Below are 11,141 nucleotides of genomic sequence, written 5' to 3'. Positions count from 1 at the left end.
ACCAATGCTCAGAAACCAAAAAAGAAAAGCAATAAATAAATATAATTTCAGGAGTCTCTTACTTGAAGTAGTTAAAAAAAAAAAAAATTGAATCAGTGAAGGGAAGGTGAAGGGTCACTGGTTGGAAGTGGAAGCCGAAGGGTCGCTGGGAGCTGAATCGGCAAAGGGAAGGCGAAGCGTCGATGTGGCTGGGAGCTGAAACGTCGCTGGGGTTTGATCGGCGACGACAATCAAGCAAAAGCGACGACGGCGAAAGTGACGACGACAAAAGCGACGCAAGCAAGCAGCAAAAGCAACGACGGCAAGCAGCAAAAGCGACGACGGCAAGCAAAAGCGGCGACGGCGAGCAAAAACGACGCAAGCAAAAGTGACGATGGCAAACAAAAGCGACGACGAGCAAGCAAATAAGACAGCGAACCGATTCGGCAGCGACGGCAAGCATAAGCGACGGCGAGCAAAAGCAAAGGCGACGGCGAGCAAAAGCAAAGGTGATGGCGAGCAAAAGCAAAGGCAACGATTTGGCGGCGACGGCGAGCTGATTTGGCGGCGACGGCGAGCCTAATTGACGGCCGAATCGGCGATATGCGGATGGGCTATGAGGGAAAGAGAGAGTGAGGGAAAGAGAGAACAAAATCAGAAAAAGGGAAAAGTGAAACAAAAAAAAAAAAGGGCTGAAGATTATATGTATAAAACTTTTAGTGACGAACTCAATTCGTCGCTATTGGATACCTTTAGCGGCGAACTGGGATTCGTCACTGATAACGAACCTATACTTATCAATTTATTTTTAGCGACGACTTAATTTCGTCGCTATATGTTATGTTCAGCAACGAAATTATTTTCGTCACTAATAGTGTTCTCACTAACACCTTTAGCGACGAAAATTTTCGTCGCAAAAAACTGAAACTTCTAGCGACGAAAATATTCGTCGCTGTAGCTGAATTTGTTTTGGTACCAAAAATTTTTCACTTGGCGCCTGAGTGATATTATGTAAAACGTTTAGTGACGAACTCGGATTCGTCGCTATATGTTATTTTCAGCGATGAACATTTTCGTTGCAAAAAATTAAACTTTTAGCGACGAAACGGTTCGTCGCTGTAGCTGAATTTAGTTTGGCACCAAAAATTTTTCACTTGGCGCCTGAGTGATATTAGTATAAAACTTTTAGTGAGGAACTCAAATTCGTCGCTGTTGGATACCTTTAGCGACGAACTGGGATTCGTCGCTGATAATATATTGATATATAGGTTTTTATTTTTAGCGACGACTTATATTCGTCACTAAATGTTATATACAGCGACGAAATATTTTTCGTCCCTAATAGTGTTCTCACTAACACATTTAGCGACGAAATATTTCGTCGCAAAAAACTTAATCCTACAGCGACGAAAATTTTCTTCACTATAGCTAAATTTAGCTTGGCGCCATCATTTTTTGCTTGGCGCCTGAGTTCAACACAACATTTAGCGACGAAATCTAAATTTCGTAGCTAAATATTACTAATTTTTTTATAAATAGCGACGAAATTTAAATTTCGTCGCTATATAGTACTTTTTTGCGACGAAAAAATTTTCCTCACTAAAATTCGTCACTGAAACTACATTTTGTTGTAGTGCCATGCACTTTGATTGCCACGCTTGGATAACTGTGTCTCAATCATACAAGATGGAGGAGTTGTTAAGGGATATGATAAACCAATTTTACAAATCAAGGAAGGAGTTTGCTCCTAGAGAAATTGACATAATGAAAGAGACATCACTGATTGAAGTATTGAAGCAATATTTACATGAACTAAGGTATGTAGTAATTTTTGACGATTTATGGCATACAAAATTTTGGAGACATATAAAATGTGGTTTCCCTGAGAAAGACAAAGGTAATAGAATAATAATCACAACTCGAAGTGAGGATGTTGCTCCTTCTGACAAAGAATCTATATATTATCATGTGTACAAACTGCCACCTCTACCTTTAGAAAAAGCCTACAGGAAGGCATTCCAACGTGAAGAGGGGCACTGTCCTCCTGATTTTATTGAGTTCCCACGTGCCATTGTTGGGAGGTGCAAAGGGTTGCCATTAGCAATTGTGGCTATAGGTGGTCTTTTGTCAACGAAAGACAAGGTTTTGCATGAGTGGCACAAATTTCGTAATAGTCTTAGTTCAGGGATAGAAAGTAATCCTCATCTTATAAATATCACCAAAATTCTATCCCTTAGTTACCATAATCTACCTTACAAGCTCAAAGCTTGCTTCTTGTATTTTGGAATGTTTCCAGAGGATTACTTTATTAACTGTGCAAGACTAATTCAACTATGGATAGCCAAGGGCTTTGTAAAAGAAAAACAAGGGTTAACATTGGCAGAGGTTGCACAAGACTACTTAAAAGAGCTTATTCATAGAAGCTTGGTTCAGGTGGAGATGGTTGATTCTAGAGGCAAAATTAGAAGTTGTCGAGTTCATGATATGTTGCGAGAGGTCATTCTTTCGAGGCCGGAGGAGTTGAATTTTTGTTTGGCCTCAATACAAAACTACTCAAGTTTTGACAAAATTGCTCAACGTCTCTCAATTCAGAACAATGCAAATGCTCCTTTACAGAGTATTACTAATTCTCAAACTCGTTCTATTCTCGTTTTTGGGGTAGATGGAAGTGCCTAAATCTTTTCTTGAAATTTGTTTTTCAAATTTTAAGCTTAAGAAAACAATGGATTTTGAAGGTGCTTCCATCGATTACATTCCTAAAGAAGTGGGTAACCTATTCCATTTAAGATATTTAAGCCTGAGAGATACAAAAGTACAAATCCTTCCAAAGTCCATAGGTGAATTGCACAACTTAGAGACTTTGGATTTGAAACGTTCTCTTGTGTCTGAACTACCAGCAGAAATTAGTGGGCTCCATAAGTTACAATACCTTGGTGCATATATTGAAAATTTTGATACTGAATTTAGTATTGATTCTCGACGAGGAGTAAAAATACATAGTGGCATTGGGTGTTTACAATCCTTACAGAAACTTGTTAAGATTGAAGCCAACAATGCGGCCCTTATAACAGAAATTAGGGAGTTTGAGACAATTGAGAAAGTTTGAAATCACTAATTTGAAGAGAGAAAATGGAATGGATTTGTGTCCCGCATTGGAAAAAATGAGCCATCTTCAGGCATTGACTATTAATGGAACAAGTCAGGAAGAAGTGCTTGAATTGCAAATGATGTCTTCTCCTTTGCCCTTCCTACAAAGTCTTGGCCTATATGGGCGACTAGAAAAGCTGCCGGAATGGATTCCCAAACACAAGACTATAGTTCGAATTTGTTTATTCTGGTCAAAATTAATGGATGATCCATTACTGGTCTTGAAAGCCTTGCCCAATTTGATGATTCTTCGAATTTACGATGGATACATAGGTGAGCAATTACATATAGAGGGAGAAGGCTTTCAGAAACTCGAGTGGCTAGGCCTTCAAAATTTGGAAGGATTTAATAGGTTGATGATAGATGAAGGTGCCTTGCCTCTTCTTGAAACAAATTTAATTGGACCTTGCCCACAGCTGAAGGAGGTGCCCTGTAGCATCCACCATCTAAAATGCCTCAAATATCTGATATTTTATGACATGCTGACTGAATTTGTTCTTAATCTACAACCAAATGAAGGCCCTGATTTTTGGAAAGTCACACATGTTCCCTCTGTTCTTTTTTGGTATAAGATTCAAGGGTTACGACACAAAAGCTACAAGCTCGGAGATCCAGAGTTGTTAGACCGTTTTCGAAGGTAATTCAAGAGGTGAAGAACCAAAGTGCCCCCACCACTTATGTGAAATTATAGGTATAATTCTCTAAGCCATTATACTATTATATTTATGGTGTTACCAAGGGTTCAGATTTGCTATAAAAAAAATAAATTTAAAAAAAATTCTCTTTTATTTTATCCTTCTGCTACTACAAAATGAACGATTCAAGTGGTGAGAGTGAGAAGGGAGATAATTGTGGTGTGCATGACTTGTTCTTTATGCCTTTATACATATTATGAATCTTAATGCCTTCCTACGTATGCCTCTCTCTCTCTCTCTCTCTCTCAATTGAGAAATAGTAAAGGGGGGGGGGGGGGTTTAAACCACGGATATCCCAAATTCAAAAGTCTTTTCTAATGAAAGGAAATGTTCCAAATTGTTACTTAAAAAAGTTTCAAATTTTCAATCAATTTTTTTCCTCTCTCTTTCTCATTCTGTGGCCTCTAACTAAAAGGTTTTTGATGTAATAACTAGCTTGAACTAATCAATAAGGAAGTAATACTTGCCAACAGTGAGTTATTTCTGGTGAATCAATGTGCGTTTTGTCTTAAGATTGCTATTGTAACATTTTTGTGAGATAAAACTTAATTCTTAGAATTTCATTGTTGTAAGAGAAGTTTAAAATTTGAAAAAAATAAAGTACCAAAAACTATTACACAATTTTTTTGCCACAATTGTGATGTCACAATGTGAATGGTGAAGAAAAAAAATTATGGGTCCATGTATAAGTGATAGACAACTACTTACAGTCTGTCATGTCAGAATTATGACAAAAAGTTGTGAAATAGTTTGTGATCCTATAAAGTATAACCACTCTTAAAATCTATAAGTTTTTTGACAATTCTTTTATTAACATTATGGTTCACATTACTAAGTTTGTTCATTATGATAGGTAGGACATCTGAGCCATGAAGCTTAGTTGCTTTCAAAGTTAGTTTGTAAGTCTCCACTTTCCCCTTACACATATTATAAATATGATTTTTTTTTTGGTAGAGTTCATACCAAATCACTTTGTTTATATTTCTATTTTTATACTTTTTAGGTGACAACCATCAAAGTCGATGTCTTAAGGGATTTTCAAGTGCCAAATCAAGAATATATATATATATATATATATATACTTGTTTTTAGTTGATCAGCCATAGCAGCAGTGGTTGATTATCCCCTGTATAGCAGCCTTTGTTATTGTATCATTGCGATAATGTTTTAATTTCACTATATTAAGCATATGAACCTCTTAAGAATATGATACTGTAAAAAGGAGAGAGCTTTTCTAAATAGAAATGGGAATTTATTGATCTGAGAAATATCTAGAAGCTCACAACAAACACAAACTGTTCCCTTCTTTATATACACGTAGCAGAGCAAATAAAATAACTAACTAACCATCAAAACAAACTAGTTAATTAGAGTCCTACACGTGTAAGCTATTTACATCAACACAAGCAAATGATTGACAGCTGTACATTTAGTCTAATGACACCGTTTCTTCAATCTGCTCTTCTTCTTTTTAATCAAAACACTGCCGTTTTCATCTGCCTTTAATTCTTGACAGCCCCTGCTTTTGTTACTTGAGATTTCAGCTTCATCTTCACTGAATGCTTCAACACTCCCCTTCAAGTCTTGAACTGTAAGTTCACAGACTTGACTTTCAGTAGGCTTGAGACTTGATGAATAAATGTCAATCAACCCCAAGCAATTCACCAACTTTGAAAAGGCTGGAAGCCCCAATGCCTTTGTGAAAATGTCTGCAATTTGAAATTGGCTCAACACATGGAAAGTTTTGATCACACCCTCTGTTATTTTGTCTCTGACAAGATGACAATCTACCTCAATATGTTTGGTTCTCTCATGGAAAACAGGATTGGTTGCAATATGCAATGCAGCTTGATTATCACAAAACAATTGAGCACTCTTAGGATGATCAACTCTCAAATCCCTTAGCAACTGAAGAACCTAAACAATCTCACATGTCGTGGTAGCCATTGCTCTATACTCTGCCTCAGCTGAAGATCTAGAGACAGTACTTTGTTTCTTAGACCTCCAAGAAATTAGAGAATCACCTAGAAAAACACTATTGCCTGTCAAAGACTTCCTTGTATCAGGGCAGCCTGCCCAATCTGCATCGCAGAATGCTTTTACTTGTAAATCTGAATTGCTAGCAAAGAACAAACCTCTACCAGGTGTCCCTTTTATGTATTGAAGAATTCTGTTGATTGCAAGCATGTGAGGTTCTCTTGGTTCAGCTAGAAATTGACTCAATCTGTGTACAATGTATGTTACGTCGAGTCTGGTTAAGGTGAGATATAATAATCTCCCTATTAACCTTCTATACTGATTTGCATCTGGCAGTAGCTTTCCTTAATCTTTTGACAGATGTAGGTTTTGCTCCATAGGTGTTTTAACTGGTTTAGACCCCAAATGGCCTGTATCATGTAGAATCTCCAAAGCATACTTTCTTTGGTTTAGACTGATTCCCTTTTCACTCCTTGCAACTTCAAGTCCTAAGAAATACTTTAGAGAACCTAAGTCTTTTAGTCCAAACTTAGCATCAAGCAAAGCTTTTAATTCATGAATGCACTTAGGATCATTCCCTGTAAGCAAAATATCATCTACATACACCAGCAAAACAGTAAATGATGAGCCTTTAGTATGAGTAAAGAGAGAGTAATCTGCCTTTGATTGGATAAAGCCAAAATTCAGGATGGTATAAGAGAACTTAGCAAACCACTGTCGTGGTGCTTGCTTAAGTCCATAAAGACTTTTGTTAAGCTTGCAAACCAGTGTTCCAGAACCTCTAGAACCAAAAGCGCACTCCCCTTTGCTGTGAAAACTGGGGGGAGACTCATATATACTTCTTCATCCAAATCACCATTCAAAAACGCATTGTTCACATCCATTTAATGGAGGAACCACCCTTTCACAACAGCCAAAGACAACACCATTCTCACAGAAACTGATTTTGCTACAGGGGAAAAGGTATCAGTATAATCAAGCCCTTCCCTCTGGGTGTACCCCTTAGCTACCAACCTGGCTTTATGCCAATTGTGCCATCTGACTTATACTTTGTTCTATAAACCTACTTACACCCAATTGGAATTTTGCCAGGTGGTAGAGTAGTCAAAGTCCAAGTATTGGTAAGCTCAAGTGCCTCAATTTCTTTATCCATAACAGCTCTTCATTCAGGAGATTGAACTGCTTCAAGAAAAGAGGTAGGGTCTGGGGAAGTGGAATCTATGGCCATGACAAATTGCTTATAGGATTTGCTTAGGTTAGAGGAAGTGAGGCAAGCAAAAATGTCATAAGGTTGACCAGGTAATGGCTTAGAACCTACTGCCTTACAAGAATAATCTTGAAGATAAGAAGGTGGTTTATGTGGTCTAGTGGATTTCCTGATGCCTAAAGGTGAAGAAGACCTAGCAACAACTAAAGGAGTAGTATCAATTTCAGAAATAGAAGGCAATATAGAAGTATCATGTGCAAGAGGAGAATCTGGAACAGAGAATTGTTCTGCAGAATGAAAATCTGCAGTGTTTGTAATATCTGCAGAATTATTAGCAGCTGCAGAATCACAAACATCCCCAGAAACAATTGAAGTGTCAATGGCATTTTGCAAAGGAACAGAATGTGAGGGAATAAAACTTGGGAAACTATCAAGTACACAATGAGGGACAACAAAACTATCAAGAAAAGCATCTAAGGAAAGAGTAGTAGAATGTGGTAGAGTAGCAAAGGGAAAATTTGATTCATAAAAGATGATGTCTCTGGAAACATAAATGGTTTTAGTGTCCAAGTCTAAAACCTTGTAACCCTTAACACCAGTGGGATAACCTAGAAAGACACACTTTTTAGCCCTTGGTGCAAACTTATGTCTATTATGAGCAAGTGTAGAAATATAGTACAAGCAACCAAAAGTTTTAAGATGATTATATGAAGGAGGTTGCTTGAAGAGCATCTCATAAGGAGTTTTGTTCCCTAAATGTTTTGAAGGTAATCTGTTAATGAGATAGGTTGCTGTAAGAACACAGTCACCCCACAGCTCTAAAGGAACAGAAGATTGAAATCTTAAGGCTCTAGCAACATTTAAAATGTGTTGATGCTTCCTTTCAACAATGGCATTTTGTTGATGAGTATCAACACAACTTAATTGATGCAGTATGCCTTTAGTTTTGAAAAAATCTTTCATAAAAAATTCTGTGCCATTGTCACTTCTAAGACATTTGATTTTTGCACCAAATTGAGTTTCAACCATGATTGAAAACTGCTGAATTAAGGCTTGTGTTTCTGCCTTGGATTTAAGTAAATAAACTCAAGTACACCTAGAGTAATCATCCACAATGGTAAGGAAAAATTTATATCCATCAATAGTAGGAATAGAAAAGGGACCCCAGAGATCACAATGAATCAAATCAAAGATAGCATTTGAAACATGAGTACTAGAAGGAAAAGACAATCTCTTTTGTTTAGCAAGATGACAAATGTCACAACAATGTGACTTATTTACTGTCAAACCAGATACAGTTTTATTTAACAAAGACATCTTGGCATGAGAAGGATGTCCTAAACGAAAATGCCACAAGTCAGAAGTTACAGTAGTAAAATCTGCAGCAGAAGTTTGAGAAGGAGCAGGTGAGCTAACAGCAAGCACAAATGATGATGGAAAAGAATTGTGTTGCAACATATATAGACCTCTTGTTGCTGTACCCAGTCCAATCATGTTCCAATGAACTAGGTCCTGGATAAAGCAAAAAGAACCAAGAAAAACAAGACAACAAAACAAAGTTTTAGTAAGCTGACTAACTGAAATGAGGTTAAAAGTAAAAGAAGGGACACATAAAACTCCATAAAGCACCAAAGTTTCTGAAATGTGAATTGTGCCAATGTGTGTTACTAAAGCCCTTTCTCCATTAGGTAGATAGACATAGGTGTTTATAGTGGATGTAATGGTGGTTAAACAAGAGACTGAATGCACCATATGATCAGTGGCACCAGTGTCTATGATCCAGTCTGGGGGTTTATATGCTTGTCTATCTACATACTGGGCTGAAAATATAGAATGAGATAGATTTGGTGGTAACCAAAAGGGATTACCTGAGAAGTTATTAATGAAATGAGGTGGCAAAGAAGCATTAGAACTGGCAGCAACATTTGCAAGTGGTGATAGGACTGAAGTTGCTTGATGAGCAGGAGCAACTTGATGATTAGAAGCTTCCTTGAGAGACTGAGAAGCAAGGAAGGACAGCAATTGCTCACACTGAGATTGAGTGATTGGACATTGAGGCACATTGAATTGAGATTGTGGCTATGTACCAGAATGCTGTGGTGAGTAACCCATCATCTGTGGTGAACAATTCATCATCTCAACTTGATTAGGAAAACCAGATAATGGCTGAGAAGCAAAATTCCCAAAACTACCAAGATTGGGAGAGAAATTTCCAAAATTTCCTGCACTAGAAGCCTGATTGGCAGAGGATTTCCCTTTAGGCTTATAACCTGGGGGATAACCATGCAGCTTGTAACATTTATCTGCAATATGGCCAACAACTCCACAATAAGCACAGATAGGTCTTTCTTTCTTTGAATTCCCTCCTTTTCCACCATATCCTCCATGATTACTACCTTGATGCCCTTGCTGATTCCCACCATGATAGGTTTGTCCTTGATAACCCTTGGCATTTGAGCTATTATTAGCATACAAAGCAGTTGGTTCAAGAACCATATCTGCTTGTCCAATCTGCCTACGTTTCTCTTCTTGCAAAATCAAGGAGTAAACTTTGTTGATGCCAGGGAAAGGCTCAGTTATCAGAATTCAACTTCTAACATTAGCATAGCTATCATTAAGCCCCATGAGAAAACGAAAAACTTGATCCTTTTTCTGTGCATCTAACTGAGATTTTTTAGAACCACAAGTGCAAGTGCAAGTGCAAGTAGGAAATGCTTGATAATTCACAAGTTCATCCCACAAAATTTTGAATCTTGTAAAATAAGAACTCACCGAGGTCTAACCTTGTGAAAGCTTCGAAATTTCTTTCTGAACATCAAAGAATCTTGAAGCATTTGGCTGAGAGAACTTGTCATGCATGTCGATCCATAAATCCCTCGTAGTGTGAATGTACATCACACTAGATTGAAGCTCTTTGCTCAAGGAATTCACTAGCCAAGAGAGAATCGTGGTGTTTGATATGTACCAAGTATTGTATAGAGATGAAGATGGATCAGGCATGGAGACTTGGCCATCGAGAAAGCCAAATTTGTTCCTACCACTCAAAGAGAGAAACACAGCTCTCGACCAACTCAGATAATTCTCAGGACCAATGAGTGGTTGTGAAACAAGAACCACAGAATTGTCAGAAGGTGGAAGGTAGTAAGGGCTTGAAGGATTGGTATTTTGATCATCCATTGAAGGAGTCGAATTTGATATGTGATCTGTAGCAATTGAAGGATTCGTTGAAAGCAAAGGATCTGTTGGTGGTGTTTCAAAATCTACAGCAATGTTGGACGCCATTGATGAGCTTTGGAAGCTCTAATACCATGTAAAAAGGAGAGAGCTTTTCTAAATAGAAATGGGAATTTATTGATCTGAGAAATATCTAGAAGCTCACAGCAAATACAAGCTGTTCCCTTCTTTATATACACGTAGCAGAGCAAATAAAATAACTAACTAACCATCAAAACAAACTAGTTAATCAAAGTCCTACACGTGTAAGCTATTTACATCAACACAAACAAATGATTGACAGCTGTACATTTAGTCTAATGACACCGCTTCTTCAATCTGCTCTTCTTCTTTTTAATTAAAACACTGCCATTTTCATCTGCCTTTAATTCTTGACAGCCCCTGCTTTTGTTACTTGAGATTTCAGCTTCATCTTCACTGAATGCTTCAACAGATACCCAAAAGGGTGATGTTTTACTTAAATAGTTAAATTGTATTTGTTCTTTAGAGTGGTTTAAATATGTCATGTATTTTTCTGATATATTCGCATGTAATAGCTTTGATTTAGCTAAAAATTCTACTCTTTGACATTTGCCTAAAAATGATGAAAGAGTAAACTATATGTGAATGTTTTCTTTATTCTTCCGAAGAACAAACAAACTAGCAAACTAAGATAATGTTAATAATTTGACTTGTAGAAGAAACTAATAAACATGTCTTCTTTAATTCGGTAACTGATTGGGTAGTTCAAATGAAAAGAAGATTGCATGTGCATGTGATTATCACGTTTTCAATGAGATGGTATCTTATGAGACCACCCTCTCATAACATGTATAATCCATACAGGTGCATCAATTACAAAACGGAAAACTCAACTACCATGCTTGCTTGGATGAGCTTTTGTATTACCTAGCTAGTAGAGC

General features: G+C 37.4%; 1 long non-coding RNA gene across 1 annotated transcript; it reads left to right on the top strand.

Moving 5' to 3' along the window:
- The first annotated feature begins 2,173 nt into the window (after positions 1-2,173).
- LOC126697938 (uncharacterized) lies at positions 2,174-4,881 on the top strand. The gene is made up of 3 exons (XR_007646313.1): positions 2,174-3,817; positions 4,675-4,720; positions 4,825-4,881. It is a non-coding gene; the product is annotated as an uncharacterized LOC126697938 (long non-coding RNA).
- Positions 4,882-11,141: the final 6,260 nt, after the last annotated feature.

The sequence above is a fragment of the Quercus robur genome, chromosome 8 (assembly GCF_932294415.1).
Source record: "Quercus robur chromosome 8, dhQueRobu3.1, whole genome shotgun sequence".
Classification (NCBI taxonomy): domain Eukaryota; kingdom Viridiplantae; phylum Streptophyta; class Magnoliopsida; order Fagales; family Fagaceae; genus Quercus; species Quercus robur.
Note: the sequence above shows the minus strand (reverse complement) of the source record. Positions and strands in the feature narration are given on the sequence as shown.